The sequence below is a fragment of the Sturnira hondurensis genome, unplaced genomic scaffold (assembly GCF_014824575.4).
Source record: "Sturnira hondurensis isolate 20B ecotype Veracruz unplaced genomic scaffold, ASM1482457v3 Scaffold0011291, whole genome shotgun sequence".
NCBI lineage: Eukaryota > Metazoa > Chordata > Mammalia > Chiroptera > Phyllostomidae > Sturnira > Sturnira hondurensis.
In genome coordinates, this window is record NW_028083922.1 from 4954146 (window position 1) to 4966928 (window position 12783).

At 41.0% G+C, this 12783-nt stretch overlaps 1 protein-coding gene across 1 annotated transcript in view; it reads left to right on the top strand.

The window, feature by feature from the left end:
• The first annotated feature begins 326 nt into the window (after positions 1 to 326).
• Positions 327 to 12783, top strand: part of MTM1 (myotubularin 1) — a 132974-nt gene continuing 120517 nt past the window's right edge. Inside the window, exon 1 of the mRNA XM_037059767.1 lies at positions 327 to 400. The gene's annotated coding sequence lies outside the window, so the exon portion shown is untranslated. The remainder of the gene's footprint in view (positions 401 to 12783) is intronic.

Consider the following 12783-nt stretch of genomic DNA (forward strand, 5'->3'; position numbering starts at 1 on the left):
AAACAGTGAGACACAGGAGCGTCCTGGGACTACACTTCCCGGAAGTCTCTGCGTGGCACCTACTCCAAGGGTGGCTCCTAGCATCTTGGCTCTGCCCATTACTAGCACCATATTTAAAACTACAACTCCCGGCGGCCCCCTTGCTTCGGACCCTTCAAAGAGGGTTTCCCAGCAGCCACCTGGCTGAAGAGCCCCGCCCGTAGGAGCGGCTCCCTTGGCTCCCTGGAGCCTCCAGCCCACCTCGGTCTCTGTCACGTGATGCACCACCGCCAACCGGTGTGCGGAGGAGGGTGGAGGGCGTTGGCCAAAGGCCGGAAGGCCGCAGGGGGAGGGCCCTGGAGGCGGAGCGGGGCCGGGGAGCCGAGCAGCCTGGCTACAGCGGTGGCACCCGAATCCCAAGGTGGGTGGGCGGGTGCTGCGACTTGTTTCGGAGCCGGCCGTTTCGGGGTCTGTAGTGTGGAAGCATTGGGGGGCGGGGAAGAAGAAGTTGGGACTTCCTAGGCCGGCGCGTTCCGTGGGGCCTCGCAGCACCAGAAGGGTGAGTGGGTACACCCAAACTCCTTGGCTGGACTCTTCTGCCAGGTCTGAGGCCAGAGAGCATTAAGCAAGTGTCTCCGGCTTCTAGGTTTTCCTGGTCCACGGTCCCAGGTCCGTGGGCGAGGGTCGGGTTGGGAACGGGGCCGGGGGGCCGGGGGGCCGGGGGGCCGGGGGGCCGGGGTGTCGGGGGTAGGTGTGTTGTGGCCGCAGCCTGAGCTTTACAGCTTGTTCCTGAGCGGCTACCAGGCTGGGCGGCCGCCCTGTCTCCCTGGCGACAAGCCTCGGCTGGTCCTTCGTAAGGCTCTCTGCGCGGGGTGGGTGCTCGCCTCATCCCCCATGGGTTCTGCAGAGCAGCCACAGGCGGTCATTGGCCTTGAAGACTGGGTCGGTGTTCTTGCCCATTCTTTGTTTCTGTGTCACAAACAGGAGGCTTGTTTGTTTTTGCAACAGTTAAACGAAGATCTGAAAGGGAAAGGTTAGTTCCCTGATACGCAGTCTGAAGTATGCACAGGCGCGAGCAAGCGCCCTTTGCTGGGTTCCCTCCTTTAACTGTCCTTTGCTCTGCTCAGGAAGCGAAAACTAATTTTAGTTTTTGCCTAAGCATAGAAGAAATGATTCTCCTGCAAAAATTATACTCTTAAGCTTTTTGTACGGATAGAAGGTATGAGGCAAAGTGGATTGTAAGTGTTTTGGAACAGACATACTAAACCTTCGCAAGAAGGAATCGTGGCATATTAGGATTGACTGGGACCTGGAAGTTCATATAGCTCATTTATTTCCTAGATGGGGAAACTGAGGCCAAGAGAGGGTAACTAATGTGACACAGGCTGCGGGGCAACGTAATGACAAAGCAGTATCATAAGTCAGGTCAGGGGATATCTTGGTGGCTGTCTAGCCTGGGTAGTTTTTTTTTTTTTTTTTAAAGCACAGCTCAGTTTTTGTTCTTTGTAAAGTATCTACCTTAGAGTCTTGAGACTGAGCCAGCGATTTTGCCATAGTTCAAACCGTTTGAATTTCCTTTAAAGCCAGTTTACCAGCCAAATAACACAATGAAGCTTGTTAATTTATAGACACATTTTGTTTTCATTCAACATATATTTTGGGCAAGATCACTTATTCATTAGATTTGACTCTGAATGTCTTTGGCTATTTCACAAAACCAAACCTACCTTTAAGAGGTTCCACACCATGGAAAAGATTCAAACCATTGGTGCTGCCAGGGTATAGCAGCCTCCTGAGGCACTAGCATGTGGCGAACACTCACTGGGGCTTTGAGATTCTAATATGGTTATTAAACGATTGGTCTCCTTACCTTAAAGTTCTAACATATTGATCAAGTTGTCAATTGTTTCATTCAATCAGAAGGCCCATGGTGTCCTCCCAGTGGAAGGAAGCTGTATTTTCTAGTGGAGATGAGCAATATGAAGAAAAATAGAGCTCTAGAACTCTATGATGACGATTAAACAGGCTAGCATGAATGAGAGTGTCTTGAGCATTACATGGAATTGCTGGTTTTAGACTATCAACTGCTGCTCCATTACAGCAAATAAATAGAAAAGTAAATCTGTCTGAATCAAAGAGATTCTGTGGAGGCCATCATCCAGCCATTGCATTTTGGATGATAAGTTCATCACAGCCTCATTTTTAGTTGCATTTCTTTTCCCTTACGTGCAAACAGTGAGTGGTTTCAGACATCTAGAGAGATGGTCTTCAAGTCCTTTGCTGTCTCAGCAGTTACTTCAGTCTAAGACTCTGCTAAGGTCAGTGTTGGTTGTTGATTTCATGCTGGTGTCTGCTGGCCTCAGGCTACCTTACACAATGATTTTTCTTCCTGCACATTGCTTTGTACTGGGAACCTGCTATCTGAAGTGCTTGTCATCCTTTGTGTTGTGTGGTTTGTAAAGACATAAGTTCATTTTGAAATTACATCCATACTTTGGAAAAATTGCAGGTTCAGTTTCAGACCACCAGAGTGAAGTGAGTATCACAGTAAAATGAGTCATCTTTTTGCTGGTGGAGGACCTTGCCTTCAATTTGTTAAAAAAACAAACAAACAAAAAACCCCACATCTCTGAGGCATGCTAAAGTGAAACACAACAAAACAAGGTGTGCCTGTAGCTCTAGAGTAAAGAAGCACTTCTTAAGAATAAGAGTGCCAATAAACTGGCATTAATTATAGGTTACTACAAAAGTTTGTCTGCTCAGTTCTCTCATATTTTGTATGTTCAGTGGCCTCAAAGCAAATGTTTTCATTTCTACAGGTTCTGAAAAATGATTTAAGTTACATAATGTACTCCAGTGTTCTTTGTTCCAAAATGGAAGGAGGATTAACAAAGTGTAGTTACTTTAAAAACCACTGAAAGAACATGTGGTTCTTGCTCTTATTGAGTGCTCCAAAATAAGGAGAAAAGCAGAGCCTCTTTAAGACTTAGTAGGTGACATTTTGAACTGGTGGCTAAAGGATTTCAATAGCTACAGTTTCTTGTTATTTCTAAAGTTTTTGAAAAATTTTATAAGAGAATAAGAGGTTGTTTTCATTTTTCTTTAGTAACTCCCCTTCCCTGTTTCTGACCTCTTTGAAGTTCTGCTTTTTAAAAAAATTTCTAGTTTCTCAGTTCATTATTCCTTTCTGGCAGATGGGGGGACATGGGTTAAGTTGGTGACTCGGGATTTGAATTCTGGCTCTAATATTACCTGTGTGAATTTAGGTGAGTTACCCCTGTGCCTCAGTTTCCTTATCTGTAAAGTGAAAATAGTAATAGTACCTTCCTCAAGGGGTGTTGGCAGGATTGAGTGATAATCTATGTTAATCTGTGTTAAGTGTTTATAATAGCATCTTGCACCTAGTGGTCTCTAAACAAAAGTTGAATTACGTGAAACTCCCTTCTTTTGACTTGAACTACATGGAACTCCGTTCTTTTCTTCTAAAGAAAAACAGTAATTCTGTACATGTTTTAATAAACATTTAGAAATCTAATAAACCTGATTTTCTAGACATTTCTTTTTTAAGATTTTATTTATTTATCTTTAGAGGGGAAGGGAAGGAGAGAAGAGAAGGAGAGAAATATCAATGTATGGTTGTCTATTGTGAGTCCCCTGCCGGGAACTGGCCTGCAACCCAGGCATGTGCCCTGATTGGGAATCGAACTGCGATTGTGTGGTTTGCAGGCCCGAGCTCAATCCACTGAGCTACACCAGCCAGGGCTAGACATTTCTTTACATTATTAATTAAAGCTTTTAGTTTCAGGTGATGTTGCAGCAGTGTTCACAGTTCTTGCAGTGCCGTGTTACCTTTACTGTTTAGACTCAAAAAAACTGGATGCCATATTTTGTCTGTTATTACAAATAAGAATAGAGCAAGGGAATCCTTCAAATTTCCCTGCTTTGAAAGCAGTAGGGTACCAGGAGACCCGGTTGCAGTTAGTCAAGTGAGATCCAGTTGTCATCCTGTATTGGAGGATGGTTTTTCATGTTAAATGTTTACAATGTGTTTTTCCACAGATCACACCAGGACAATCTCATCTTTTTGTTTTTAAGAATGTGACAAGTGTTTCTTCAGAAAATTGGCATCCTCTACTAGTAGTTTCTTTCTCTTTCTGCCTGAGGAACAAGTAGTGGTAAAGAGCTTTGTGTCTGTGTGATGTGGTAGAGAAATCTTTTTGAGTTTGGATTCCACAAGTCAGGTTCAAGTCCTAGTTCTGCACCCTAAATCTATAACAAGGGACAAGTCATTTTACCTCACTGCTGGTGGCTCTTTTATTTGTAAGATAGATCTAAGAAAACATGCCTTGCCATACTCCCAGAGCTCTTCACAGAGTCAGATGTACAGCAGCACCCTTTGAAGACCGTGTGGCATTATTGTTATTGCAGTCGTCTGTTATATAAGCCATCACTATTTGGAGAACTGATGTTAGAGGGAAGTGTCTTTCCTTTTCTTGGATCATCTCCCCCATAGCTGTAGGTGTGGCCTCTGTCTCACTCTCTCTGCTGTCAGCATTCAGATATGCAAGTGTTTTATTGCCCCTCAAATGGACCTGAAACCATTGGTACTTTTTCTGAGCTTCTATTTTCTTTATTCCTAAAATGATAGTACTGTATAACCAACAATCACAAGGCCATCTCTCCATAATGGAACATTGCCTGCCTTTTTCTGCAGTGTCTCAGAAAGGAAGTCTTTCCTCTTTCAAATCAATACCTTACCTTAGCTCCTTAGTGCAGCTTGAGACTCTACTGAGTTCCTCCATCCACACTAGATTGGATGCTCACCCTGTTGGGTTTGGACAAGAATAATCCAGGGACTCATTTGCTCTCCAGGACCATACTGCCTTCCTTGTTTGTACAGGACAGGTGCCAAGTGCTCTTTTTTTGTTACTTGAATTTATTTCTCAATATCTTGAAATGCTGTCTGTCTAGGGATTATATTCCATGACTTTCTTTCCATGGTCGATTAGCAAATGAATAAGAAAGTTCTTTGAGTCCAGTGCTGGGACAGGTCTCACACATTGCTTTCCCACCATTTTCTTCTCAACTTCTGGATTTTTGGACTATTGTCATGAGTACTTTGCAATTATGTTTCTTCGTTTCCCCACCCCCACGGAAGGGCTAAGGGAAGTTGAAGGGTAATAACTGAAAGTAAAAAGAAGAGTAACTTGTTTGTAACTCCTCCAGCTTGGATTCCCTTGCCTGCAGACCTTGATGACACAGTGAGGCCCTTTCTTTAGTTTTTGGTCATTGTTATATGTTGCTATCACATCCTTGAGACTTTTGTGAGAAGGAAACAGTTTCCCAGGGACTCTCAGAATGCAAGGGACTGTTACATCAGGGTGTTTTGCTTTCTCCTCTTAGTGGGAGCTCTGGAGGCAGAGGTGGGCCCTGAAGGGGATTTGTAACATCAGGTGGTGGTGCTTGTAGTGCCCTTCCTTGTCTGAACTTTAAATTCCTTCATGGCCCTGAGATGATTGAGGTGAGGAATGAGGAGAACTGGGACTGTGCTGTCAGGACTCATTCCAACAGGGCTGTAATTGGCTTGAGCTGTTTTACTGAAATAAGAAATGTCCCTGCACAGCAGTGACCCTTGGCCATGACATATCAGTACTATTTGTGGGTCACATTAAAAAGGAAGACTTGCACTTGGTTTCAGTGAGACCCCAGAAGGGTGCTGCCCTTGACCTTGTTATGTAGCAGGTAGGAAATAAGAAACCCCAGTTGAGATTACATTTTGAGCTTCCTAGTCCAGAAGTGTGCCTTGCACTCATCAGTGGTTCTTGTCTCAGAGCAAGTTCGAGTCCCCACTGCCCTCACATAGAGAAGGCAATTGGAGCTGGCCCTCACCTCTTTGTAGCCCTTGTTGCCAAACATAATAACTGATTTTAAAAGTTCATGCTGAATTTAATCCCGCTGGCCATTCCTTTTCTTTGCTATTATCAACTCTGAATTGATGTGCTCATTCTCCCAGAGGTTCTCATCACTTTATGCCACCAAACTGTTTTTCCTCGTCAGTAAAGAATATCCTAATACCCTGGTGCTCCTCAGCTCTGGGGAGTTTGGGAGAAATGCAGAATCTTAGATGAAATAAATTTTTATAGTAGATTTTGATTTAACCCAGTATATCCACAATATCATTTCAACATGTAATCAGTATAAGAATTAGTACAATGTTTTCCTCTTTTTCTGTACTAAGTTGTTGAAATCTGGTGAGTACTTTATATTTACTGCTTCCCTCAGTTTAGACTAGCCATATTTCATGTGTTCATTTACATGAATAATTTATATTTTCATCACATATTTCATGTGATGTATATGGCCTAGTAGCTACAGTGCTGAACAGCCCTCTTTGGAGAGATACATTTTGACCTAAATTTGCTGGTGATGTCAGCAGATTGACTGTCAAGGCCACTGCCGCCTCAGTATAACCTTGTGCTAATGATCTGTGAAATTCGGGTCAAGCCCTTTGCCCAGTGCTATGACGTAACATCTCATTTGAATCCTCACAGCATCCCCACTGAGTACCAGAGAGTTCTATTTTCTGTTCCAATTTGGTAAGCTGGTTTAAGAAGTCAGCATTGATATACATGTGAAATGCAAGCATCTTTGTTGGGGGCATCTTCAAAGAACTCGGGGAACTCCTTCTTCTCTGGCTCTTCAGAGTCTCGCTCTGAAATCTCTCAGTGTAAGTTTTCTTGGGCTGGAAAACCTGGTGGTTTGCCATGCTGGCTGCTTTTTAGCATCACTTAGAGAGCTTTAACGACTTGCTGACCCTGCCCACAGGCCTTCAGGTTTTTTTTTTTTAAGATTTTATTTATTTATCTTTAGAATGGAAGGAGAGAAGGAGAGAAGTATCAATGTATGGTTGCCTCTTGTGAGTCCCCTGCTGGGAACTGGCCTGCAACCCAGGCATGTGCCCTGACTGGGAATCGAACCGCGATCTTGTGGTTCGCAGGCCCGCGCTCAATCCACTGAGCCATGCCAGCCAGGGCGCCTTCAGGTTTTTTTGATCTGGGGGAGATCAGACATCTGCATTTCATTTTATTTTTTATTGTATTTCTCCCTGTTACCAGTTAGTCCCCTTATAGTCCCTTCCCCCCACAATCACCACACTGTTGTCCCTGTTCATGAGTCCTTTTTCCTTTTTGCCCAATCTCTTCAACTCCTACCCTCCCGGCCATACTTAGCTGTCATCCTGTTCTCTGTCTGAGTCTATCTGCATTTTAAAGTGCTTCAGTGATTGGCGTGCTCCTTGGGAGTAACTGTGATAGGAACACACATGTCCCCAACCTGATAGCCCTGCTAATCATTGGACTTTAGGTTGAAATGCAGATTCAGACTTGGTGGGTCTTCTACTGTTGGAGAACACTTCTCACTTGCAGCAAGGTCCCAGGTGATGCCCTTGTGCTCCTTTGATGTGCACTTTGACTTTGAGCAGCTAGCTCCTCATATTCACCTGAGGGCATGGCTCAGATGACAGCTTCACTGGCAGGCAGGCTGGAGTTTCTGATTCTGTTGGGTCCCAGGATCTGTGTTTGAGAGGGTGCAATATTTTCCATGTTTCACCAGAAAGTATTATGTTTACTTTAGGTTTTGTGTAGGCACACATCTGGTGCTCATTTTGTGGGGCATAAATAGATGTTGAATTTTATCAGCCTTCTTTTCTGTCTTTATGGAGATACATTCCCCTCCCCTCTTTAAATCTATTGATGCATGAGCTATTAAAGGAGATTTTCTAATACAACATTGCAACATTAATTAGCTTTGTGCTGCTGTACCTGAACCCAGTTGTTTCTTACTGCTGGATTTGATTAGTAGTATTTTCTTCAGGATTTTTACATCTGCATTTGTGAGTGAGATTTGGCTTTAATTTTCCTTTTCTGTGCTGTCCTTGTCTAGCTTAGTATTATTTTGCTAGCCTGGTAAAGTGAGTTGAGAGTACTGGGATTCCCTTTTCCCGATCTCTTAGAAGTTTATGTAAGGTTGGAGTTATCTGTTACTTTAATCTTGTGGTAAGAACATACCCCTAGAACTACCTGGGCCTGCTGTGGGAAGATTTGAACTACCAGTTAATATCTGCCATATCTGTAGTTTATATCTGCCATGTCTGTCTTTTCATTCTTAAATCTTAATATTATTTATTTTTGCCTTCTTTTTTCTTGATTACTTTTACCAGGCGTTTGTAAGTTGTGGTTATGCAGTATGAAGTTTGTCACTATGTAGAAATGAATGTGTATGATTATATTCTCAAGTTATTTTGATTAATTTTTAGTGAGTAAAAATTTCATGATTTTAAGTCAAATTAATATCCACATATGTTCTGAGAAGCATTACTTCCACCCCTGTCTCCTGTCAGGCATGTTGTCCACCGCCACCCACCACCAATCAATATCATCAGTTTTTAGTTCATTCTTCTATGTTTCTTCTTTTGCAAATTTGATCAGGTGTGTACACACTCACACACACATTTGTATTTCCCCCTTTTCTTACACCAAAAAAGTATACTACATATACTATTCAGCCTCTTGTTTTGGGGCTGTTTTTTTTTTCCATTTAAAATATACCCTGGAAATCACTCTTCATTTTCTCCTTCTGTCTTTAGATTTATTCTGCTGTTTGGATATTTCAAAACATAACATTATTATTATTATTTATTTATTTCTAGTATATTCTGATTTCCATTGTGATTATTTCATTCACCTGTGAGTTGCTTAGAAGTCTTTTTTTAAATTTACAAATACATTTTCTAGGTATTTTAAGATCTGATTTCTTTTTTTTTAAGATTTTATTCACTTAGTTTTAGACAGAGGGGAAGGGAGGGACATAGGGAGAGAAACATCAAAGTGTGATTGCTTCTCACATGCCCCTCACTGGGGACCTGGCCAGCAACCCAGGCATGTGCCCTAGACTGGAATGGAACTGGTGACCCTTTGATTCCTAGGCTGGCGCTCAACCACTGAGCCACACCAGCCAGGGCTAAAACCTGATTTCTAATTTAACCTCATTATGGTCAAAGAATGTGATCTGAATAGTTCTTTGAAATGTGTCGAGGGTAGGTTTACATAGCATCTTGTGGTTTTCTTCTTAGCAGAATGCATTTGGTGTTCATCAACATTGTCTCATGTATCAGCTGTTGCTGAGTAGTATTCTGAAGTGGGGCTGTAACATAATTTGTCCATGTTGATGAACATTGAGTTGGTTCCAGTTTTTGGCCATCATGAATTGAGTGCTTTGAACATTTTTTACAGGTCTTTATGTGGACTTGTGTTTTTGTCTTGTGTAAATACTTAAGTGTTGCATTGCTGAGCCATATACTTAGTGTTATGTAACGTTACAAGAACCTTTCAGACTATTTTCCAAAGTGGCTGTGCCATTTTGCATTCCCACTGGCAAAGTAAAGTATGAGAGTCCTGCGTGGGCCATGTCCTCACTGTTACTTGTTATTATCTGTCTTGTTAAATTTCAGCCATTCCATTGGTTGTGTAATGGTAGCACATTGTGGTTTTAATGTGCTTATTCCTAATAACTAGTGATGGTGAGTATGTCTTCATGTGTGTATTGGCCATTCGTATATCTTTGGTAAAGTGTCTGCTTAAATCTTTTGCCTGTTTCTAATTGGATTGTCTGTCTTATTGGATATAAGACCTCACATATCAGATATGTGATTTTCAAGTACTTTCTCCCAAACTGTGATTTATTCTTTTGTTTTCTTAACTGTGCCATGGAAAGAGCAAAGGTTTTTCATTGTGATAAAATCCAAGTTACCATTTTTTTCCCACTTATGGCTTATGCTTTTTGTGCTCTCAGAAATCTTTGCCTAACCTAAGTTCCCAAAGATTTTCTCCTATGTCTCCCTGTAGGACTTTCACAGTTTTAGCTCTTATGTTTAGCTCCATTGTGGCAGACAGACCCTAGGGTGGCCTTCCCCTACCCCCTGATTTTCACTTCCTAGTACTCACAACCTGTGTAATCTTCCCTTGAGTTTACAGTGTTATGAGACCTTGAACAGAAGATCCAGCTAAGCCATGCTGAGACTCTTGACTCACAACCCATGGAAACTGTGAGATAATTAATGTGTTCTGTTTAGCTACCGAGTTTGCAGTACAGCATTATAAAACTAATTAACACTTCTCTGATTCATTCCAAGTTATTTTTGTGTATTGGGTAAAGTAGGGATCAAGTTCCAGCATCATTTATGGAAAAGACTATATTCCCATTGAATTACCTTGGTACTTTTGTTTAAAATCAATTGGCCATTGCTAGAACCTCCAAAAGATGGGCCTAATTTTGGACTCTGTTGTGTTCCATTGATGTGTATAGCTATCCCTAAGCTGGTACCACAGTGTCTTGATTACGGAGGCATTATATGTAGTGGGTCTGGAAATTGGGTAGTGGAAGTACCTCAATGTTATTCTTTTGTTTTTCTTTCAAGATTATTTTGGTTATTCTTGGTTCTTTGCTTGTGTGTGTGTGTGTGTGTATGTATATGTATATGTATATATACATACATATACATACATACATATATATATTTTTCAGAATAATCTTGTCAATTTGTATTACAAAGCCCATTTGGATTTGATATAGGTATTGCATTGAATCTACATATAATATTGACATCATAACAAAATTGAGTTTTCTGATCCTTGAGCATGATATATTATTTCCGTGTATTTAGGTCTTCTTTAATTTCTCTCAGCTGTGTTTTATAGTTTTCAGCTATGGATCTTATGTACATTTTGTTAAACATATCCCTCAATATTTCATTTTTATATTATACAAATGATATTTCATACTTTAGTGCCCATTTGTTCATTACTAACAATACAAATACAGTTAATTTTTGTGTTGACTTGGGTATCATGCAACCTTACTAAGTTTACTCATTCTGTAGTTTTCTATAATGTTCTTAGGCTTTTTTTTTACATACATGATCATACTATCTGCAAATACACTTCTTCCTTCCTTTTTGTCTCTGAAAGATATTGAATGCAAGCAATAAGAGCACCTTCATAACATTGTTCCAACACTTGGGGGAACGTATTCCATCTCTCACCATTAAATATGATATTAGCTATAGGTTTTTCATAGTTTCCCTTGACTATTCCTAGTTTGCTGAGAGGTTTTTTTTTTATCATGATTAGATGTTGAATTATGTTTGTAGAATTAGAATGGCTCAGATACCATCTGCAGAAAGACAATATACCTCATGAATAGTCCTATTGGGAATTCTTTTTATTCTTTTATGGAGCAGTATATTGATCCTTCAAAAGCCACGGAAATTATCTGTGTTGGATCCCTATGTGTTACTGTTACAGTAATGGAATTTCTTCATTTTCCCTTTCTTTGCCATTCTTTTGACACTGGTTTTGGTTCCTCTTCAGCTTCTTGCTTTTTTATTTCTTCCTTTTATATGATTACTTCCACATCTGAAAACTTCCTCCCTGCTAACAGTGCTAAGTTCTAGAAAATATGTGTGCGTGTTCATTCATTCGGTTCTTTCACTTTCTTCTATAGGAGGAATGAGTGGCCACTTGTATTTATGGCTAGAATAATAGGTAACTGCCCCACATAGGGAGATAAACATTGTCTGTACTCTGGGTCACTTGCAAGTCTTTCTCTTGCTGAATATCCAAGGCTTCTAATGAAGCCAGTCTTTAGAAACTGGCTTTGGACACTCCTCTAACTACTATGTCAAATCACCTGTTACGCAGGCTACTAGCCCTGCTGCTGATCTCTTTGAACCTTGAAGGTTAACCTGGTCTTATAAATTATGAGTAATTGAGATGTATCAAGTTTAGCATTTTCAAGAATCGAGAGACCTTAGGCAATATTTCGAAAACCTCACTTTCTGCTTTTTACTTCTAGCACATTAAGACAAGGAACAGGAAACTCCAAATCAAAATTATCCAGCCCATTTTTGGAACTCCTCTTTGGAATTGCCTTAAGAGATCATGGCACTTTAGCCCTGGCTGGTGTGGCTTGGTAGTTGAGTGCCAGCCTGCAAATCAAAGGGTCGTCAGCTCGATTTCCAGTCTAGGGCACATGCCTGGGTTGCGGGCCAGGTTGCCAGTAGGGAGCACATGAGAGGCAACCACACATTGATGTTTCTCTCCCTCTTTCTCTCTCCCCTTCCCTCTCTAAAAAACAAACAAACAAAAAAATCTTTAAAAAAGGAGACTGTGGCATTTTAAGAAACTATCCTCAGTGGTGTCAAATCTTTGAGTGAGGACTTGGTTTTGGCCCTGATTTTTGGCTCTAGGCCAAAATCATTTTGAGGCCCATCTATTAAGTAGATGGAGTGGGCACTCATGCTGTAGAAAGCATGTTTTTCATTTAAAAATTGAGATATGGTAAAATTCATGAAACGGTGTTTTATGTGGTTTTAAACTCTAAAGACAGTTTCAAAAGAATTGGAAGACTACTTGGAATGTTGATAATGTTGCTATAATAAGTGCACAGCAAAAAAATATAAGTGCACACCATCTGAAGGGACTACTTTGAAGAATAACTCATCTAGCTATGTATATGCTGATGGGCATTTTAACAAAGGCCTCAATTTATCACAGTTGTGCCTTATGGGGTATTCTATTTTTGTCTGCTAGTAATAAATTTTTCCTTCTTTTAAAATATAGTTTGAAAAAAATTCTTCCATGATACAAAGTAGTATTGCAGTGGGCAAAGAAGAGGCAGGTACTCTTTGCAACATCACAGATGGACTGGAAAGCATTATGCGGAGCAAAATAAGCCAGGCGGTGAAAG